General features: G+C 45.0%; 1 long non-coding RNA gene across 1 annotated transcript in view; it reads right to left on the bottom strand.

Annotated features, from left to right (window-relative positions):
• Positions 1-22,525, bottom strand: part of LOC144826243 (uncharacterized) — a 214,080-nt gene that overhangs the window by 160,283 nt on the left and 31,272 nt on the right. Inside the window, exons 2-3 of the long non-coding RNA XR_013609728.1 lie at positions 19,968-20,018; positions 19,158-19,193 (exon numbers count right to left, since the gene is read on the bottom strand). This is a non-coding gene — a long non-coding RNA (uncharacterized LOC144826243). The remainder of the gene's footprint in view (positions 1-19,157; positions 19,194-19,967; positions 20,019-22,525) is intronic.

Below are 22,525 nucleotides of genomic sequence, written 5' to 3'. Positions count from 1 at the left end.
ATTTAATAACCTTCCCAAAGCCCCAAGCGCCAGCACACCTTTCCGAGGGTAGGATTACGATCTACAAATGCTAGCATTTTTTAAATTAAGAACCATAAAAATAACAAATATTAAACCTTTTTTTTCTTCTAATGATAACGATATTTTTTTATACGTCTTCTATTTAGATGCTTTTAATCATGAAAATGCAAAGAACACAGTTTACAGAGTAACACTTTTTACTTTTAAATTTGTTTTATTGATTTCAAGGACAAAGACAGGCAATTTAATGCTGTAGAAGAGCAACATGTATAGAAAGCGGTCGAGACAGACAAGCATGTCTTCTCAACAAATCAGACTGCAGGCAAAATACATGCGCCAGTACAAAATTACAATGCAAGAGCCGTGTGTGCGAGGCCTGTTAAGTGAAGAAAAAGTGAAAAAACAAGAACCAAAGGTGGGGGGTGACAACATCGTATCCCCGCGAAAGATCGGAGAAGGTCAGAAAGCCCTGCGGGTCGAAGAGGTGGCCTGCTGATCTGAAGCTCGTGCCGCGCCATTGTGAGAAGGCATGAGGGTCATTGCCCGGGGGGAACTCCGAGTTGTGTAGGAGGGGGGTGAGCGGGGAGGGAAAGGTCTTAAGGCCTCTTTTAACGGCGACTGTGTCCCAGACGAGCATGACGGTGCGGGTAATGGGCGACCGCAAGAAATACCGCGGCCTGTTATGTCGGGCGAGGAACGGAATATTCCAAAGGGAGGTCTGGGCCATCGCCCTATCCTGGAACAACCACCGTTTTTCAGACTCCGGCCTGTACCACTCCACCAAATAGCTAAGTTGAGAGGCCTGAAAGTATTGCTGGAGATTAGGGATCCCGAGGCCTCCCTCCTCCTTGCCCCGGTATGCCAGTTGTTTATGTAGGCGCGGGCGCTTCCCCCCAGATGAAGTGGTGTAAAGCAGCCTGTAAAGTCGCAATAGTGCCAACTGGGGGTGACACTGGGACGGTCTGGAAGATGTATAAAATCTTGGGCAGGGCCGACATTTTCACCGCCGCAACCCGTCCCAGTAGGGAGAGTGGTTGTTTGGACCACCTCGCAAGGTCGGCCCGAATCTGGGAGGTAAGAGTCGCGTAGTTGAGGGCGACCGTGGCGTCCGTGGAAGGGGCGAGGGTGATACCCAGGTATGCAAGTTGTGTTGCCGTCTGCAGGCCTCCTCCGTATGTCGGCGTATCCGCGGTGGAGCGGGCATTCCTGCCCATGGGCAGTATCAGCGATTTCCCCTTGTTTATTTTGAAACCGGATACCGCGCCGAAGGACTCCAATTCCCCCAAAAACGCAGGGATGGAGTGCTCTGGGCGGTCAAGATCAGCTATGATGTCGTCGACGTATAGACCGATCGTATGAGGTTCCCCTCCAAAGCGCTAGCGGCTCTACATAAAGAGCAAATAAAAGAGGTGAGAGGGGACACCTCTGTCTCGTACCCCGTTGAATTTCGAACGGGCTCGAGCGGAGGCCGCCCAGGCGAACCCGCGCTAAAGGGTGATGATAGCAGCTCGCGATCCAGGATTGAAAGCGATCTCCCAGCCGAAAGCGGGCCAAGACCCTCTGCAGGAAGGTCCAATCGACCCGGTCGAACGCTTTTTCAGCGTCAATGGGCAGCAGAGTTGAATCTGATTGTTCAAAATGAGCCTTGTCGACCAGGTGGAGGATCCGTTTGGTATTATCGCTGCATTGGCAGCTCGGGACAAAGCCCGATTGATCAGGCTCTAGAATCCCAGATAGGCACTGCCTAAGGCGCGCAGCTAGCACTCCAGTGAAGAGCTTTAGGTCTAAGTTGAGGAGAGAGATTGGACGGAACGCTGAACAATGTGTTGGATCCTTGCCAGGTTTAGGCAACACCACGATCTCAGCCTCCAACATGTCCGAGGGGATGGAGCCTGGGCCGCCGAAAGAGTTGAAGAGCCAAGTAAGGACCGGAGCAAGAAGCGAGCTGAAGGTTTTGTAAAAATCGGCGGAGAAGCCATCCGGTCCTGGAGATTTAAGGGGCCGAAGACGAGATATAGCAGCTACCACCTCGTCCAGGATGGGGGCCTCCAGGGCATCCGCACCTGCCGAGGAAAGTGCGGTGATCCCCGCATTCTCCAAGTATTCATCGATGTGCGTGCTTGAAACTGGGTCAGCGTGGTACAGCGAGGCGTAGAAGTCGCGAAATGCTCCAGCGACCTGTGCAACCCCCTCAACAACAGCGCCGTTCTCATGCCTGAGGCCTAGGATCTTCGAGCGCTGGGTCTTAGCTTTCAGCGCGCTGGCAAGCAGGCGACCAGTCTTGTTCCCCCCGACATAGTAAGCGTGACCGAGGCGAAGAGCTGCGAACTCTGCCCTGTCTGTATCTAGGCTGGCTAATTGGGCCCTGGCTGCTTTTAATTGCTTCCACACCCGCGGAGCCCCTGAGCGACTATGAACCCTCTCGACTTCAGAGACCCGGGCAGTGACGTCCTCTCGTTTCGCCTTGCGGGCCTTGGTCTCTGCGGCCGCTATCGCGATAAGCTCGCCGCAGGGCCACCGATTTCAGGGCCCCCGATAGGGATGAGGCAGACGTCCCCAGCGTATTGTTAATAGCCAAGTAATCAGTAATGCACTTGTGAAGTTGCTTGGCGACTTCTGGACGTTGCAAGAGAGTTTCACGTAGCCTCCATGTTCCAGGGGGACGGTTAGGCTTGGGGATCGCAAGCGATAGCTCAACGGCATCATGGTCGGACAGAGCCGCCGGTACGATGTCAACGTCCGCAAGGTACGCAGCTAAATTAGAGGAGCCGAGGAAGTGGTCCAGCCTAGCGTAGGTGCTGTGCACGTGGGAGTAAAAGGTGAATTGAGACCTGTCAGGGTGTTTTGCCCTCCAGAAGTCCATCAGACCCCTTTCGTGTAGCCAAGCCTTGCCTGTGATGGGGAGAGCGCCCGTGTCCCCATATCTATGCCCAGATCTATCCATAGCGGTATCCATTACCAAGTTGAGGTCCCCCCCCTAGAAGTAGGAAAGGGTCGGGGGTTGGAGCGATTCTGAAATGGCGCTCTTTAGGAAGGTTTCTTGCCCTGTGTTTGGAGTTTTTAGGGAGCCGATAGTCAAGCGCTGGCCACCTATTGAGAAGCTATGGGCGAGGAGCCTGCCCTTGATTTCCCCCGTTTTGTCCCCCACCCGTCCCTGAAAACGCCTAGACACTAGAATGGCTACCCCTGCTTTTTTCACCGGGAGAGAAGAAAAAAACTGATGGGGGAAGCCGCGGGAGCGCATCCTATGCCAGTCTTTTGCAAGGAGATGGGTCTCTTGGAGCAGGCAGATCTCGGCACCTGAGTTTTCCAAATATGAAATCACAGCCCTCCGCTTAATAGGATTATTTAGGCCCTTCACATTAAGGGTCAATACCTTCACGTTGGAATCAGCCATCTCAGATTAAGGGGGAAAGGCGCTACGGAAGGGTGACAACACCCGGATAAGAGAAGTACGTGGAGTATGATGTGCGCATGTCGCAGAATCCCCCCTGGCACACTGTCCCTCACAGCCCCCCTCACTTCCCCCCATCGCCCCCATCCCAACCCCAACTGATCCCCCTTGCCCTGCTCCCCCTTCCTTTTCGAACGCCACCCCCCTTCCGCTCCCAACCCCAACAGCCCTTCAACTACCCATCCCAACCCCAACCATCCTCCCACCGACCCCCATCCCCCCTCCCTTGCCCCAACATGGAATCCCCAGTTGCAACCCATAGTCTCGGGCCTTTCGGAACATAGTTCAGGTCCGTAGAGTTTCATAGTGGAGGGTAACGTGGCAGTGGCAGTCCCGGTGACTCCCCCGCCCCTCCCCCCTTTTCAAAGGTAACATAATAGAGGCATCTCCCTTGATCAGAGCTTCTCGGGACTGGACTGTAGTGTCTTTGACCACCTCCTGGATGGCTGCGGCCTGTTCCTGGGCCATCGTCGCCGGGTCAGGTTTGAGAATCGTCTTAGAAGAGCGTCGTCGTCGTACCTGCTGCCATCTGCCTCTGGATCGCTGCGTGGGCCCATCCTGCGATCGTCGTGGGGAGGTCTCTCCAGAATCCCCATCTTCTGGCAAATCGATGTCCAGCAAAGCGCATGTCTCGCGGAGTGATCGGAGTTGGTGCAGGGCCCCGTTCCATTTAAAGACTAGACGAAATGGAGAGTAGGGCACTCCTCTATCGCGCAGGAATGTCGTGGCTACCTTGAAGGCCCTTCTCTTCTGCAGCGTGATGGCTGATAGGTCTTGAAAAAAAAGGGCTATAGGGCTGCCCCGGAAATTAAGAGATTGTTTCTGGCGGGCCTCCTTTAAAATCCGCTCTTTCAAGGGGAAGTCCGGGAGGTAGGCTAGAATATTCGGTGGAGGGGCAGGTGCCCGCCACGCTTTGCCAACTCTGTGCGCACGATCAATGCGAATGTCAAACTCCGCTGGCTCCCCAAGGATCTCTCGTAATACCTCCTGCAGGTAACAAGTGACGCTATTCCTTTCTGCTTTCAGTGGCACTCCCCTGACCCGTATGTTGTTCCTCCGGGAGCGGTTTTCCAGGTCCTCCGCATGAGCTTGGAGGTCCACTTGTTGCTCCCGGAGGCGAAGGACCTCCTGCTGTAGGAGTTCTACCTCCTCGCTGTGGGTGTGGTCTGTGTCTTCCATTACGGCCACACGCTCCCCCAGGTCATCGACATCCTTGCGGAGTTCGCGCTGCCCCCAGCCAGGTCTTGTTTCAGGGCCTGGAAATCGTCCCTCAGAGTGTTGAAGAGTGACTCAAGGAAGGCCTTCGTGATGGGCGCCCCTTCATCATCCTGCCGCTGGGCGTTGGTGATTGCTGTGGGTGAGGGAGGTGCCTGGTTTTCTCCCCTTTTTGGGCACTCTTGTAAAGCATGTCGGTGATTGTGCGATTGCCTCTACGCCCCGCGCTAGCCATATCGCCGTTATTTCTCTGACTCCCGAGGGTTGAGGGGGTCCGCGTCGTCAAGTGGGGGAGCTGTAGGTGCACACCACCAGAGCAGCCCAGCCCCCCAGCAGCGTCCAGACCAGGCTAGGGAGATCGGCGGCCCCCCAAGATGCTCGTGGTCGGGGCCCCCCGGGTCCTGAGTCCCCTCTGACCCCGAATGATGTGGGCGCCACGGTATGGCCAGATGAGGTTCCAGAACCCGACAGTGTCGCGTTCCAGGTAGGAGGCTTAGGGATCACTGCTGGCCTCTTCCCATCCGGAGGCGGCCGGGGCCCCAAGATCAGCCTCTGTGGATAAGTATTTAGGCGGCCGCCGGGCAGCAGCGGCAGGGCCCCCCGAGTCCAGGTGTGTAGGAGCTGTGAGGCCCGTGGCAGAAGTCTCCTCTCCCGGTGGCAGGTCTAAGGGCAGGTCTCCGCCTTCGTCAGACTAGGCCCGGAGCCGGGGTCTCGAGTTTGGCGGCACCTCGCGCTGCGTGCACAGGCTCCCGACCCTCGCAGCTATCCCTCGGGTGGTAAACACAGGGGGGGGGGGCAACTGCTCCACAATCAGGCGGGCGAGTGTTCTGGGATCCCGGCCTGAAGCCCCCCAACCCGGCAGCAGCTGCGGGTGGGCCCCTTCCTCCTCCCGGACCAGGCCCAGAGCCGGGGCCTCAATTTTGGCGATCGCCAGTGCCCCAGCCTCTCACCTCTGTCTCCCGCAGTCGCATCCCGGGTCAGGCAGCTGATGATGGAGAGCATCCACTCTGCCACCGGAGAGGGCGATTCAGCCTGGGTACACCGCAGGAGGCCCCCGCCCGGGAGCGCAGCTGCAGGCGGGTTCCCCTCTCGTCCGGGCCAGGCCCAGAGCCCGGGCCTCGATTTTGGGGACGGCTCACCGGGAGTAGCTAGGCCGTTGCCGGTCGCGGTGCCCGGCGGCTCAGCCTGCGCGCCGGGGCTCGTCCAAATCTGCTGGGGCTCATCCCCCGCCGCAGTGCAGTCCACCGCTCTCCGCCGGCGGTGGTCAGCTGGCCGCTCGTCGTCTGCAAGGCACGGCATGACGCTTCAGCTCACAGCCGCCATGATAGCACTCTGTCACACCGGGATCAGCGCAGAGGGCCAGAGAGGGGCTCCGGCGGCTACACCTGTGATTTACTCTGGCCAAGAGCGTCGCGCCACAAAACACAGCTCAGCGCTACAGGATTCGGTGATTTTAGGGTGATAGCCGGCTAATGAGAATGTTATACGGGGATCAGGGCCGGGGAGCCGGGTTAAGCACGTCTTGTCAGGCCGCCATCTTGGCCACGCCCCCTGAGTAACACTTTTAAACTCTCAAACGTATGTAGATAATAATACCTTATACGTGTTACTATCAAAATCGAAACCTTTACAGCTTCAGTTTGAAACTTTTCCGAACACGTATAGACGAAAAACAGTTAAAACGTGAGCACGTGTAAACTGCAAAACATGCCATCTACATAGGAGGAGCCACATATTCCTTCCATAGACTACTAAACAACAAAAAACTATATAAACCACACCTACTGTGCAATTAGTTTTGTTTTCCCGAGTTATTTCTAAATCGCCAATCTCTGTTGCAGGTTCCGTTCTCCAGCATCGGATTCTCTTTTTGCATCAACAAACATATTCCGGAGTTGTAAGTTCTTTCAAGATGGCATAGGCATAGTACTTAGTTATAAATTGTGACTATTTGTCAATATTTAAACATTTATATGTAGAAAAAAAATGTATTGCATTTTTTTCCCTTTTTCTCTGTAACGTCAGCTGCTTGTTCTTAGAAACAGATATATTATAACAAATATTACTCCTTTTCTGGCTCCTTTTACCTTATTTTGATACTGTATTTCGCTCAAGAGGTGTTGGTGACCCGTCGACGCAAACCCTAAACATTTACAATCAATGTCACCATCTTCCACATACTGTTAATATGTATGTTATAACATTAACAGTCTTGGTGATCTTAGTGGAGTTCACGATCCGTCGTCACAAAGAGTAATGATAAGTAAGCAACGTTACCGACTTGCGGTTTTCAGTCTATTTTTCCCTTGTGATCATATGCTCTGAGAATATATACATATTATTATTCTCACCGTCATGATCTCAGAGGAGTTTATGACCCTTTGCCACGAAGATCGAATTTTTTCACCTCCCGGAGAAAACAAGTTCAGTAAATAATTACCGCTCGAAACTATTTCATTATGGATGTTCTGTTAAATACATAACTTTATTTTCCTTTTCTTTTTACTGTAACAATGGTATCAATCGTTATATTATAATAGATTGCTATTGCTACCGAAGAGGAATGGGAGATTTTTCAGCGCCATCTGTAATATAATTATCAAATATTTATAAAAACTTGATCAGATATTTTTATATATATTAAAATATAGCTATCATGCATACTTTCTTACTTTAAATATTTAATAAACTCTACATTTCTGAATGTTATTTTCTAATTTATATTCTTATTTGCGATTCCTATTCACCTTCTCCCTAAAGAATATATAGGACCTGTACTATATATTATAAGAGTAACATTCTATATATTCTTTAGTGAGTATGTGATTTATTAGCAGGACAGTCTGCAACTTGTAAACACTATGAAAGCATGTTTCTGATTTGTACAGAATACAAATTTTAAAAATAATAATGCATGCATTTCTATGTAATATGAAACAATTTAGATTTTACTGTTTTACTTGTTCTCTTGATCTGAGATAATGTAGTGCGGGAGTGTTTGTTGTAGCACTTCTATTCTACTTTATCTGAAAGTAACTGATGCCCTCTTACATCAACAAAAATGTGGGGCTACACTTTTACAAACTGTATCACAAAAATGAACTATATAGCCACGCTTAACTGATGTTATATGAAATTCCATTTTTAATTGTCACCCCTTTCATATATACTGCAACAGTTTCTGAAGAAAGTTTATTTTCATTTGCTTAATAAAAACACTTTCAAACCTGGACTGAATTTTTTGCCGCGCAACCACACCTCCCCATCATGAAAGTGAACACCACATTATAAGTAAATAGTAGTACTAAGAAGTATGTCACCTACAAACTTGATAAAAGAAAACAGCCCAAAACACTGTCATTTTTCCGCCGTGATTTATACACCACACTGCAATTATATAAATGGCCCTTGAAACATATAAAAAAAATTATTTATCTCATAATTCCTCTCCACCACCTTATGGGCACTGTACACAGTTAATAGTTTTCCTAACTTAACCTCTACTACTTTCTTTCCCCATGCTCATTTGGAAAATGCATCACAATATCACTGACAACAGTGAACCGTTCCCACCCAATAAGGAGCAAACTTGTGCTTGGAACACTTTAGCTAATAAAATGTCCATGTTCTCCAAAGACAAGCAAGGAATGACTGCCAAACCTTCTACTTGTAATACTTTGCAGCCAATGAACATTAAACTTCGTAAAGTCCTGCTTGGAGCACGTTACCCTAATACTCCCCGAACAGGAAGGAATCCTTAATAAAACTTTTCCACACACTTCTTCTACTACTAACGGTTCATATGAAAAAAATAAATACAAATCTCCAGCACAGTAAGTATTTCAATTACCAACATATTGTGGTGAACTTCTAACCTCTCTACTCACGCAAGTGATCCATGAACTGTTACTAGGGTAACAGGCAGAAAGGTAGTGGCTCTACAAAAAAAGTTACATTTCCCTTGGATCCTCTACAAGACAGAAACGAAACCAAAATACCCCATTTGCAACACCTTTGCACAGTTTTTTTTAATAAAAAGAGGCCCGGAGGTGGGGGAGGGGGAGGGAATCGAGTGGAGGAGAAAGCGGTGCCCAGACCTCCTGGGGCCATGAGTCCCCCTGCATACATATAGTTAAACATCCGGGGGGTAGTGATCCCCGCGCAGGGGAGACCGTCTAGGCCCCCCATTATGAAAAACAAATAGCCCCAGAGATTTGACCCCCCTCCCCCCGGAGGCTAATTAACAATAAAGCGGGCTTTTGATTTTTTCTTTTTCGCCCAAAATGCGTACCCCGCGTCTTTTTAATAAAAAATAAATATATCCCGTGTGACGTCATATACGGTGCCCCGTACACGTACTCCATGTAAGATTCTAATTATTCAAAAACATATATTTATGTATTTAATGTACATATTAAGAGGAAACATTATCTGGAATAATCATAAAAATAGTTTTTTTTAAATGTAAAAAAGCGTTTATTACTTTTAAAATCAATTACGGAAATATCGCACGTACATCGTAAGAGTAAAGATAGTTTGAAGACTTATACATTTTATAAAACAATATAGCACTGCACACTAAAGAAGAAAAGTCAACACAATTATTGACCCCTCTCCCAACATTTAAAAGCCCCTGGGGGAGGTGGTAAATGAATCGAGACTGAACACGTTAGTACAGCCTACTGTGCTTACGCTACCAGAAAAACACAACTACAGTACAAAGCCCAGATTTCCATTGTAGTGATTTCTTATTTGCAGGTCTAGTTGTCAGATTGACACACCCTCCCTCATGGCTGCTATACACCCACACCACACCCATCCAGCACAACCGTCACTACACACGTGACCCTATGTATAAAAAAGACGGAGCGCACGTGTTCTACGCCATTTTAGAGTTGTTCGCAAAGCACCGTACAAGGGGCCCACTACCACATGCGTGGCCCATTTGGTCACTGAGTTAGTGGTGCCCGAAGCACTGAGCGGGTGAAGAACCTGCGATGATGATGATGGGAGCACGAATATATCATTAGCCATAGATATATCAAGACTCGGCACCATATATGAGACTTCTTTGTTGGAGATCGGAACGACCTCATGAAGAAGGTGTCTTTTCCACGAAAAGGTGAGCAGTGAGACTTGAGTATGCATCGCAAGGAGTCAAAGGGTTGTAGCTGACTACATACAAAAATGCGACTTAGTATTTTAGACGAACACACTGCTACATAATGTATTAATTTATATGTTTAATTTTTTCCCCCAATAGCAGTAACATTTTTATAATCGCTGAAATGTCTGAAATATATTCACAATGCAAACAGTTCGTAGAAATCCGACAATCAAACGTCTATAAAAGCGCGATATTATCTAACTCTAAATTAATATAGCAAGAATTACCAATCATAACATCTTTCTTTTAATATCTTTTAGATGTGCAGCTTCCGGATGGATTATGTAACATGGACAACGGCAATAGCACAAGGTGAGCAAACAAGCTTGTTTCTTAAAGAACGACAAGTTATCTGTCAAAGGAGAGAATATGTAGTATGCAGCAAGGGCAAAAAAAACATTGGGCTAACGGGGCTTCAGCAAGGATGACATAGCTTCCTGGGCCCACACACACTCGCACCCGAGTACGTGACAGGTCTTTTAAAGACATTTTGCTTGTTAATGAGGCTTTGATAATCCCCCGCCCTTACAGCCCCTGCAGCTCCAATCTTCTTTTTGCTTGAACTAATGCCCCTATACCAAATTTTTTCTAGCCCCTCCCCCCCCCGTTATTTTTGACTGGTTACGCCTCAGGCTTCACGTACCCCTTCCCTGTCGTGTGTGTCTCTCCCACGTTTTAATATCCTTTTTTCCCTTTCTCTTTCTTACTCTCTCATATCATTTCTCTTTCTTTTTAAAGATGTGGACGCTGCTATCTCCACTCTGCTGTATACAACCTTATCTGAATTGAAATGATTAACTCTCTTGATTACAGTGAAGGGTTCTTCCACACGTAGAGCACCATGTTTCAATCACGCCAATGGCACTAGGTGACAAACAATTTTGTTTCCGAAACAAACATCAAATTATCTGTGAAAGGAGTGAGTGGGTAGTGTGCACCAGCTTCACTGTCTAAAAGGTTAAATTAGCTCCGAGCAGTGACAACACATAGGTTACAACAGCCTGACAAACAGATCTACAAGCTTATTATGCCACTTTTGTATCACTGTTAACATGGGAAAAGTGACGCAAGCAGCTTGTAAATCTACGTCTAACTTTTCAAGAAAAAATTTCAACTCCAGACTCTGCAAGATAATTTTAATGTTGTTTTCTCTCTCTTTCTCTCTCTCACTCTCTGTGACATAATTTCTCTTTCTCTTTTAAAGTTATAGAAAATGCTGTCTGCTTTCACATGTAAAAGCAAAGAAGTCTTCAAGTTTTGAATTCCCCTGGCCACAGTGTTTATACAATGGTAAGCACAGAGGCCTAGATATACAGTGCCTTCATTACAATGCATTAGAAATAAGTCGCCATATTTACAATCCCGTGTGCAACTTTTGTGTCAGTGACACAGTAGGCACTTCCATATAGACACCACTTGAACGCGGCACTATAACAGAAGTGAAATGTACCAGGCACACTGCACACGTAAAATCGTAGTGTTACCTTGAGTTGTAATGCTTCAGCTCATTTAGTCACATCTACATAATTCTAAACTCTAATTTTCGTTTTTGTTTTGCAGATTACCAATCGTACGTCTTTTGAAGTCAACTTCACAATTTGTTTATACTATTGTTTTTTTTAAAGTTATTTTTCTAGTTCTTTATTATATAGTTATCATTAAGTTTCGTTTACAGTTATCTTTTAATAAAACTTACTTAAAAAAAGTACATACTACTTTTTCTTTGTGGGGGTGACGATTCACAATAAAAATAATATTTAAAATGTTGAAGTACTATAGTAAGATGTTCTAGGATTGAAAAGTACTGAGTTATATTTTCTCTGGATACACTACAACATGGTAAAGAAATCAAACTAATACGAAACAATGTGTACCACATTTACAAACCTCTTGCGACATTTCGCCATGTAATGCCTACCCCCCTACAAAATTAAGTGTGTGTGCCTCAATGACGCCCCTTAAACAACGGAAACAATAACCCCACGAACACTTCTATATTGTATGAGAGGGGCTGCGTGCCCTCCGCCTGGTGCCCTGGAGTCGGCCACGCCCAGACTCGGTTGCTGCAGTGTCCTGGGGGGAAACAGCCATTACAAAACTACTAAAATGGCGCTGGACGGAGTATGTAATCAATGTTTGGCAGCTCAACACTACTATTTAAATAAATATAGATACAATATGTTTATTAATATATTACAAAAATATAGTAGCAGATGACACACACGACCCGGGAAAAGAAAGTGGCAAATTTAATAACTGAAATGAGAAGAAGTTTGCTTGGCGAACTTGAAGAAAAAGAAAAGAAACGTGTGCTTGGAAACAAGGCTGCGCATGCGTAGAGAGTACAACTGGTGCACAAAAAAAAACCGGAAAGTTTTACATACTATCATAGAAATATAGCTCTTTTTTTGACCAGTAAAGTTAGTTCTTAAAAAGATCTTTTTAAAAAAATTTTTTTTAGCCCCAATGGCCCCACGATTGCCCACGGCTCCCCGCGTCCTTGGTGAGCCTGCATTGCTTTATCAGAGACAATACCTTATATGCAGCTCTCTCTTTCGAAAAACAATCTGCTTTCTTGAAAGAGAGAACAGATTAACTTGCTCTCTTCTTCAAATAGGAAAGCGGTTTCCTGTGGTAAAGTGAAAGCGGCGACGGCACCGCCCTACCAAACCAAACAGCAGTGTCCCGGAAGTACGCACCCCAAGACACTGCAAGAACCGACCCTGGGAGATAGTGGACCCCACGGCCACCAAGGGTTCCAGGAGGGGGGCAGCGCGACCCACTCCCAACATTAAAAAACCCCGGGGAGTGCAGGTACCCGGGGCTGGAAGGTCATTTTACATCTTGCTGCCCCAGGAAGGTGGCGGTCCCCGCAACGTGTACGGGGAGAGAGAGAGGGAGAGCTGAAAACACACTTTAAAAAAAAAATTTTTTTTTTAAAAAAAGCCTCGTCGGGGAGACGGTCCCCGAGATTGAGGGGAAGAGGATCGTAACCCCCCCCGCATACTTCAAAATAAAACCACAGAGGGGTGACGTTCCCCGGTGCTCGGAGCACCTTACAAGCCCCCCACTATGAAAAAAAATTGCCCCCGAAATTGGCCCCTCCGGGACCTAATGAATAAAACGGACTTCTATTTTTTATTTCCCTTTTCCACCGCGTACGTATACCATACGTGTACCCCCCCAATTTTTTATTTAAAAAATAAATAAAAATTGAGCCTAAAGATCCATGTACGACCCCCTGAGCAAGCCTAGAGGGTCAGGATGTTTCTACCCTGCCCCCTTTCCTTATTTCGCAACTTTGTTTTACTGTTTTCTTGTGAGTCGCTTCTAGACACGAACAAGATGGCTGCCAACACTTCCTGGTTTGGAGTGTTCACGCACAGTTGACAGCCAATCAGCATGCAGCTCGTGCTCGTAATTGTATGGATTTCCGTATGCGTGATGTACTCCGTCTCTAGATATCGCTATGATTTTACTTGTAATTTTCTAAGGAACTACTGTACGGATTTACACCATTTAACAAAAAGCACAATCTGCGAATCGAATTCTACCTCTCTGCCAAATTTGGTGTAGCCCTGGCTAAAGGTCCCTATGGAAAATTGCATGGGGAAAACACGTTTTGGGACCCTCCTTTTTTTCTCGGCCCCACTTGACGAATCACCCCCAAACTTTCAGGGAAGGAGCGGAACCGAGCAGGCCATTTTCCTGGAGAAATTCGCGAAGATTGGTCAACCGACGCCAAAGTTATTCCAAAAAGAATGTTGTGGATTTCCTATGGAAAGTAGGTCCTAACTATAACTACCTATATATATATATATTCCTTCTCTCGGTTCCCTTCGTGAGCAAGGGAGAGGGAGAGGACTCCCGAAACGCGTTGATCTGTGTTTGCTTTTGCTTTGCCAAAGACTCCATCTGAGGCTAAAAATCTAAATAAAAAAAGAGTAAAATCATTGATGCACGTGAGTTCGTCCTAATCGCTCTGCGAAGGGTGAATTGTGGTTACACACATATATATATATATATATATATATATATATACACACACACACATAATTACCGCAGCGCGTTCAGTTCGATAGTCTCTCAGGGGACATCATGTGTTTTTACATTGGGCTTGTTTTTCAGATACGTTTTCTTTTAACAATATTACTGCTGTCTTTGCACTCTTTACCTTCTTTTGCTGCTACACAGTCACTTTCGTTCACGCTCCCTTGATGTGTTGGTGTACTCGTCTGTCAGAGCGAGTCACCGGGCGACGCTATCTTGGGTAGCGTTCTAGTTGTTAAACCTGCACTCTCCCTATTTAATGGAGGTGATGCAAGCGCCCGGTCAGATACATAATTACTGCAGTGCGTTCAGTTTGATAGTCCTAGAATGATTGGGCATTTTAGGCTGCTAACTCTGAGTGGACATCGTGTGTTTTTACAGTATGCTTGTTTTTAAGATACGTTTTCTTTTAACAATAATACTGCTATCTTTGCACTCTCTACCTTCTTTTGCTGTTACACAGTCACTTTTGTTCACGCTCCCTTGATGTGCTGATGTACTCGTCTGTCACAGCGCGTCACCGGGGCGACGTCATTTTGGGTAGCATTCTAGTTGTTAAACCTGCACTCTCCCTATTTAATGGAGGTGATGCAAGCGCGCGGTTAGATACATAATTACCTAACTCTTAACTGTGGACTGATCAATGTTAGATCCTTGAATAAACATCATGTGGAGATCTCCCTTTTATTGAATGATTATGACCTCGATGTCCTGTTTCTTACTGAAACTTGGACAGGAGTAGATAGTGAAGTGGAGCTGGGCTTAGCATGTCCTCTTGGTTACAAAACTCACCATAAGCCCAGGCCGGATGGAAGAGGGGGAGGAGTAGGCTATATATATATATATATATAAAGATATTTGGAATATTACCCCACTCTGTACAGTGAACATCCCGGGGAATTGAGTCACTAGGGGTCTCACTTAGGGTTTAATGTGTTACAGACAACCAGGGAGCGCTGCCAACGCTTATCAAGAATGGATTGACGCCATATACAAACTCCCACTCTAAGCTACTGATCCTCTGAGATTTTAACCTTTGGGAGAATGGCAGTCTAGATACAGCCGTTAAGGAACTCTGCTAGGCCTGTAAGAATGTAAATTTACAACAGCTGGTACTACATCCTACCCACCAGAAGGGCCATGTGCTTGACCTTATTTTGCTGACTAAAATAATCTAGTTGTAAAGGAAATACTTCCTCAATGCCAGACAGACCACTTTCTAATCTCCTTCACCCAAAAGTTGATCATCTTCAACAATACGATGGTGGTATGACTTCTACTCATACAAGGAGGGAATGATCCAAAATATCTAAACTAAAGGACCTCCCCCCGCTTGTTGATGACAGCTAATTCCTGCATGACTCGGTGGAAGTGAACTATTTGGACTTATGCCATCAGATCATCAGTTCGTTGGACCAGTTAGCGCCTTTAAGGAAGGTCAAAAGCCGTAATAAACCTTCTGCTCCCTGGTACAACGAAGAACTGAGTTCAATGAAGACTAGTTGTAAACAAGCGGAAAGGAAGTGGAGGAGGAATTATCTGGAGTCAGATAAAGCAGTCTTAAAAAACCTACTTCACACTTACAAGGAGCTGATAGGCAAGGCCAAAGCCAAATATTTGCAGGAGACTATTCTGCACTCGACCAATAAGACTCAAACTCTTTTTGGCCTAGTGAAAGGCCTGGCCAATCCAGAATGTGCTAAGTCTAACATCCCAGCATCACAGGAAATGGTCTGGCACTATTCTTCGAGGAGAAAATTAGTAAAATCTTAAATGGTCTTAAACCTTCGGAAAATGATGATACATGCCAGCATACTGGTAATGATATTTTAGCAAACTGTGGCATAATTGAGAGGGAACACGCAACAGTTCTGGATCATTTTCGAACTCCCTCACAAGAGGAATTTAATGCAATTGCTGCTAGTATTTCCTCAGGTTCTCCCTTGGACCACAAGTTCTGGAAACTTTTTGGCAGCAAACTTTTTCCGCACCTTTATCACATTTGCTGTCAATCTTTAAGCAACGCTGTAGTTCCGGACTGCTGGAAAGAGGTAGTTGTTTCCCCATTGCTAAAAAAGGCATCTCTGGACCCCTAATACCCCGCTAACTATAGACCAATTTCCTTGATGCCATATCCAATTAAGATTCTGGAGAGGGTAGTGACAAAATCTCTTTCAAGATACATCAAGGATAATGAGCTGCTGGACGAAGCCCAATTTGGGTTTCGCCCTGCACACGGGACTGAGACTGCCTTGGTTGGGTTTTGGATGACCTAAGAATGCGGGCTGACAGTGGTCAGGCAGCCTTTTTGGTGCTGCTTGACATGGCAGCCGCGTTTAATATGGTCAATCATCAGATCCTGATTAAGACGCTGGAAAAACTGGGTGTTGTTGGGGGGCAAGAGACTGGCTGCACCCCTATCATTCTAACAGACAGCAGGCAGTGACGCTATCGCCGTTTACTTCTCAGTTCAGGGATGTTAAACAGGGGGTGCCCCAGGGCTCGGCCATCAGCCCAATCTTGTTTAACGTTTACCTCCGCCCACTCATCAGTTTAATAAAATCATTTGGCATTGATGTCATCAACTATGCGGATGACACTCAGCTTATCTTCGCGGTTGATGGTGACAATAAAGTCTCCCTGGAAAAATTTCACAATTGCCTGCATAGAACAGCAGCCTGGCTGAAAGAGAACTCCGTGCAATTCAATGGGGAAAAATTAAAGTTATGTGCTGTACATCAGGTAAAATTCAGCGCCCCCTTTCAGCAGACTTTTGGCCAGATCTGGACAATAATTCTTCTGTGCCCGCCAATACAGTACGTAATCTGGGAGTGATGTTGGACAGCAACTTACAGTTGGACTCCCAGGTGAACAAAACAGTGAGCACCTATCTATATCTGCTTAGAGTCCTTCGGAAGATCCTCCCGTTTTTACCCACTCTTGATAGACCTTTAGTGGTACGGAGTATTGTCCTGAGCAGAATAGAATCCAGAGAGACCACAAGACACATGGATTAGATGTCAAAACAAAACAATACTGTTAGACTTGGCCCTCTCTGTAGGGTCACCCCCAAAGATTTTGCATTAACCCTCCTGTTTTTTAACCTTTTTTTGCCTTTTATGACTCTGTCCACTTTACCACTGCTAACCAGTACTAAAGAGCTTGTGTAAATAAATGTACCAATTGGGTGTAGTACAGTGGTACTGCATGTACCCAGGGCCTGTAAATTAAATGTAAATAGTGGGCCTGCAGCACTTACTGCTCCACCCATCTAAGTAGCCCTTTAAAAACATGTCTCAGGCCTGCCACTGTAGCCTGTGTGTGCAAATTTGAACTGCATTTTTAACATGGCGCAATGAACCCTCTGTCATGCCTAAACCTTCCTTTTTATTACATATAAGACACCCCTAGCGTAGGCCCTAAATATCTCATAGGCCAGGGTCTATTGTATTTATAATGTTGGACATTTCCTGGTAATGAAAAACTCTCAAATTAGTTTTTCACTGTTGCAGGCCCTACCTCTCCCATACGATAACAATGAGTTACCTAATTGTGTTTGTGTGGGAGCAGGTAGGAATGTCATGAGTGGTGTCCGAGGAATTGTAATTTAATTCTCTCCTTAATTGTACAGTCAACTTTTAAGTCCTTCTGAAATTGCAACTTTTAGAAAGTTGGCATTTTCTTGTCCTCACACTTTTGTGCCTGTAGCCTCCTTCTTGGGTCAAATGACTAGGTGACAGTTGGCCTTTGTGTATTCCTTCCAGACAGCCACACATTAAAGGGTATTGGCAGGATGAGCCACCCTGACTTGATGAGAGGGAAGAGCTTACACGTGTCTTATTTGCACTTCAAAGACACCGCCTCAGCTCACATACAAAGGACATCAGGCTACCCTATTGTGCCTGCAGACAGACTGTAACAGGACATTCTAGACATTTCTGTAGGGGGAAGACTCCAGAATTTCTCTCACTTCAGAGTGGGCACCAGGTATAAGATGGGGACCCTTGGACTCACTTTTCAGTACATTCATGGACTAGTGAATACTACAGAAGGAATGTCCTGCTGCACGACACCTTCCCTTCTTGTCTGTGAATGAACACTGGACCTGCACTCTTCATACCTGGCTGCCTGAGTAACTCCAAGGGCTAGTTAGCTGGCCTCCTGTTCTGAGCTGACACAACAAGCTCCAGAGGTCTCCCTGGAACTGCCCAACTAACCTGCTGCACTGGGCCTGACTAGACCTGCCTGAGGCCTGCTGGCCTCAGATGGAATGAGTTCCTTATCTTCAAGAGGAGCCTCCCAGATCCTGGACCCTTCGTGTGTGCTGTCAGTTGAGCTCCTCCCGGAAGAAAAGAAGAAATCCTGAAGTTTAGGGTTCTTCACAACCACAAATGAACCGTTCATGCCAAGATCTTGCTGCATGCAAAAAACGCTAATGCGAAGCTCCATGAACCCGGCTCTTCATGCTTCAGTGTCAAGGAAATCTTTATTTGGCTGCTTTTTAAGACAGACATAAAAGCACATTAAAACAATGCATTTCGTAATATTTACAGCAATATTACAATAAAACACAGTTCATTTTATGCAGGATGCTAGAATTACAACTCAGTGCTTGTACATTTCCTAATTTGAAGCACCATCTTTAAAAAATTAGCTATTCTTCACACTATATGCTAATTTTCCGATAGCTGTTGTAAAAACATGGCTGGACGACACTGCCTAAGCCCCGAATCTTTAAAAAAAGGAATGCTTCAGTGACTGCAAGCGACAAACAGCAAAGGGAGATCTTCACTTCGCGCTACAGTATCAACAGCCCGCAGTAACTACAAAAGCGAATCTCCATCAACAATCGTCCATGATGCCAAACAGGATTTTCACGCTACAATGACGACCATCCACAATGTCTGGCCTGCTCTTCATGCCACAGGGATGACCTTTCTTGACATTCTCTAAGCTCTTTGCAGCCTCATCTATTGCGAACAGAACTCGTCACGCTAAACTTGAAAGGTAACTTTTGCAGAAGGACTAATTTTGTCTCTTTATTCGGCCCGCACTCCATTGCAGTCAGCCTTAACTTGTAACTTTCACTTGTTCATACACGACCAGATAACCACGATTGGCGCTTTGTGCTTTTAGGCACTATACTTATCATACATTTTTTTAATTGCATATCTCCTGTTCTACTGATTGGATTTTTGTCATTTGGTGTGTCAGGTTGAGGGGGTACAGGGGAACGGGAGGAGGACCTACCTGAAGTACACTGTCAGTCCACTCCCACCATTGTGCCTGCAAAAGAAAAAAAGAAGATGGACTTTTAATTTTTCAGGATCCTAAGAGACAGGAAACAAACACAGAGAAAGGGCAAGGTCAGGCACAGGACATACAAATAAGGGGAGGGGAAAGAGAAGAGGGACTTATGACTTGAGGCACGAAGGAGAAGGAAGAGTGAACACCCAGCACCGGGAGGCCGGATAAAGCCGAAACGGACACGGTTCGTGGGGAAGCCCCCACACAACAAGAGAAGCCAGCGAGAATAAGTGAACAGCCCCTGGCAACCGAAAGAACAGGATGAAGCAGAGACTCGCCTCAAGGGCTGTGAGACCCGCTAGCTAGATGCTTCACCCTGCCATGTTCCAGGAGGAGCGTGGATTTCTCAGGTCTGTGAGAGGCAGCAGGACTGGAAAGTTTGGGGTGGGGACGGCCAGGTTATGCTGAGCTTCTAATCCAAACCAAGAGCTTAGTGTGTTCTTGAATAAAACACAACAGGATGCCAAGAGAGGAACACTTCACAGTTCAAAGTGATTGTTGATGGTTTTGTTTTCATCCTTTGAAATTAATTTAGATTATTTCATTTGGTTGCCAGATTCTGGTTGAAAATCTGTTTAACATTTGATTACCAGCAATAATATACATTTGTGGTACCCAGTAGAGAACCCCCCTCCAAGATAGAAAAGAGGCTACTAGGTATAACGTCACGACAATGACAGGAAATAGATTGACATATAATATACAGGAGGGGGTAAAGAAGAAGTAAAAGGAATGTAAGGTCAGAAAACTTACCTGTCGCCTAATCTTTTCTGAGGGTGGCGGCAGGCTGAACCCAGGATACGTCTGTAAAAAAAGAATGTAGAAAAGATAAAGTTATCAGTAGGAAGTGCTAAAACTGACTTCTTACCGTGTACCTCAGAAACCTAATTATATAATAAAATATTTGACAATGATGAGGACCTGCTAAAAGTCTGAAGTCTTTTACCTGCCACATGGTGTTAAACTATTTATTAAATGTATTTCTTTATATTGCCTCTAAGTTAACCTTGCCTACCAGAGAGTTAAGCATAGGCTAATTTAGTGGCTTTTTGCAGTTAACTCTGACAAGGATTTTCGTTGCTGCTTGAGAAGGGCTACCACTCCCCTCAACCAACAACCCAATTTCTCACAGGTACATTAGAATTATACCAAGCAGAATGGAGAAGACCACCATGCAGGAAACTAGCACCAGCCAGACCCTACTGCACAATACATGACTCTGCAGTAAGCCAGTCAAGGAAAGAAGATGGTGTTCACATGTCACAACTAGCTATAAGAAATCAATTTAGCAATACTAGCTATCCCTAGATGCTGAAATCACAGAAAAAACAAAAGATCGCTACCATTATAATAGAAGAGTGAGTAAGCATAACTTGAAGAGTGAAAAAGCAAACGATCTTGAAGACACAGGCATTGATTATGCAGTGAATGGAGGTGATATCCCATATGACCTAAAAAGAAGAAATCTTCAACAGTTGGAAGGAAAGTGTCCCATTTGATTTGATTTAATTTGACTTCATGAATGGGATCCTATAAAACAACCTTTCGGTCCTGACGAAAGCCATCAACCCATACGGCGCAATGTTGGCTGAAATATGGTGATCTGGTTCTTCCAGAGATAGATGTGAGAGACACCTAATATCCCACATTGTTTTTAATCATATCACTACCTTTGATCTTCTTAATAAAATACGTCCTTTCTATATGTAGCAGGTATTTTTAAACTTTTTTTCCTCAGATGATGGATCCCATATGGCCTCAGATTCAAGAGAAAATCCCTCCTGACAGAGGAAAAGACCTAATGATGTAACTGTCAGTGGCTAAGTACGCCAACGGGAGACATGCCTTTGGCGGACCAACACTGTTGAGGGTGTCACAACAATTTTGGTGTTGCCCTCCCCACTCCCTGTTTCAACACAACTCTTTCACTCCTTTTGATTGTACAGAAACTATGTAGGTCTGTAGCTAGCCTCTGTATGGCCGAAGCACAAAATCAGGTCCCTCTGAACTACACAGTAGGGGTAGCCCCTTCTGCCGGACAAAAAGGAACCATCCCTGAAGAGGAGAAAGAGACAGAAACCAAAGAGCCATAGCCTTTTGGAGGTAGTGCATAAAGGCAAGAACGGCAAAATAATGTAATATGCAACATGATCTGCATTTCAACTCATCAGAGACCAAGCCAAGCTAACTAAAATATCACAGAAAGGACCCCATGGTGTTAGTCAGCTGACAGAGCGATTACGGTTCACAGACAAAATATCGACTCCCAAAATATCTGCATACAAAAAATATCAATATCAAAAATATCGTTATGCTATACTTATCATGTATATTACAAAATATAGAAAAAATATCGCTGTCACTAATATCGTTGTATAAAATATATTTTTTAAATGATATTTATAGCTAAGGGTTAAACATTAAATAACTAATGTAACAAAATAAAATATATGTAATAGTTTTTTAAAACATATAACAATTATAATTATTTTCAAATAGTAAAACACACATATCAATATATATTTATTTGCATGTATCTAATACCAAATAATATTGAACTAATAATTGTAATTTATATTATAAACACATTTTATAAATGTAATAATCTAATTTATATATATATATATATATATATATATATATATATATATATATATACACACACACACCACGACGCCTTCTCTCCTCCTTTGCAGAGAAAGCAACCACGGAAACTACGTTGCTTTAAAAACGATTTTTTAATTTATTATTAGAAGCAGACCAACTCGACGCGTTTCAGGATAACAATCCCTTGTTCACGAGTACCGTGGTATGTGTTTCCGGATATTTAAATCATCATGTGATCACAACCACAAGTGAAAAAAGACTGCACTTTTCAAAGTTATTTTCATCTTGAATAGTGACAAGCAATTAATCAAAAATGTGTTTAACCAATAAAATCCACATTAAATTGGACTAAGATATTTACATTTTTATGGAAAGATTATTTCTAAACATTCATGATACTAGCTCAAATAATTCATGTTACTTTCCTCTGTTGTGTTCACATGATGATTTAAATATCCGGAAACACATACCACAGTACTCGTGAACAAGGGATTGTTATCCTGAAACGCGTTGAGTTGGTCTGCTTTTAATAATTGATTAAAAAAACGTTTTGAAAGCAACAATTGACTCAATTCCTGCTAGTAGAAGGGGCGGAAATAGAGAGGAAAAATTACGCCAACTTGAAACCAGATACATTTTAGAATTAAACACAAAACAGCCTTTCGGATTAAATGTAACAGAGGATCTTTTTACATGTCTGTAGA

This window comes from Lissotriton helveticus, chromosome 3_2 (genome assembly GCF_964261635.1).
Source record: "Lissotriton helveticus chromosome 3_2, aLisHel1.1, whole genome shotgun sequence".
Taxonomy (NCBI): Eukaryota; Metazoa; Chordata; class Amphibia; order Caudata; family Salamandridae; genus Lissotriton; species Lissotriton helveticus.
The sequence above is the reverse complement of the archived record's forward strand: the minus strand, read 5'-3'. Positions and strand labels throughout refer to the sequence as shown.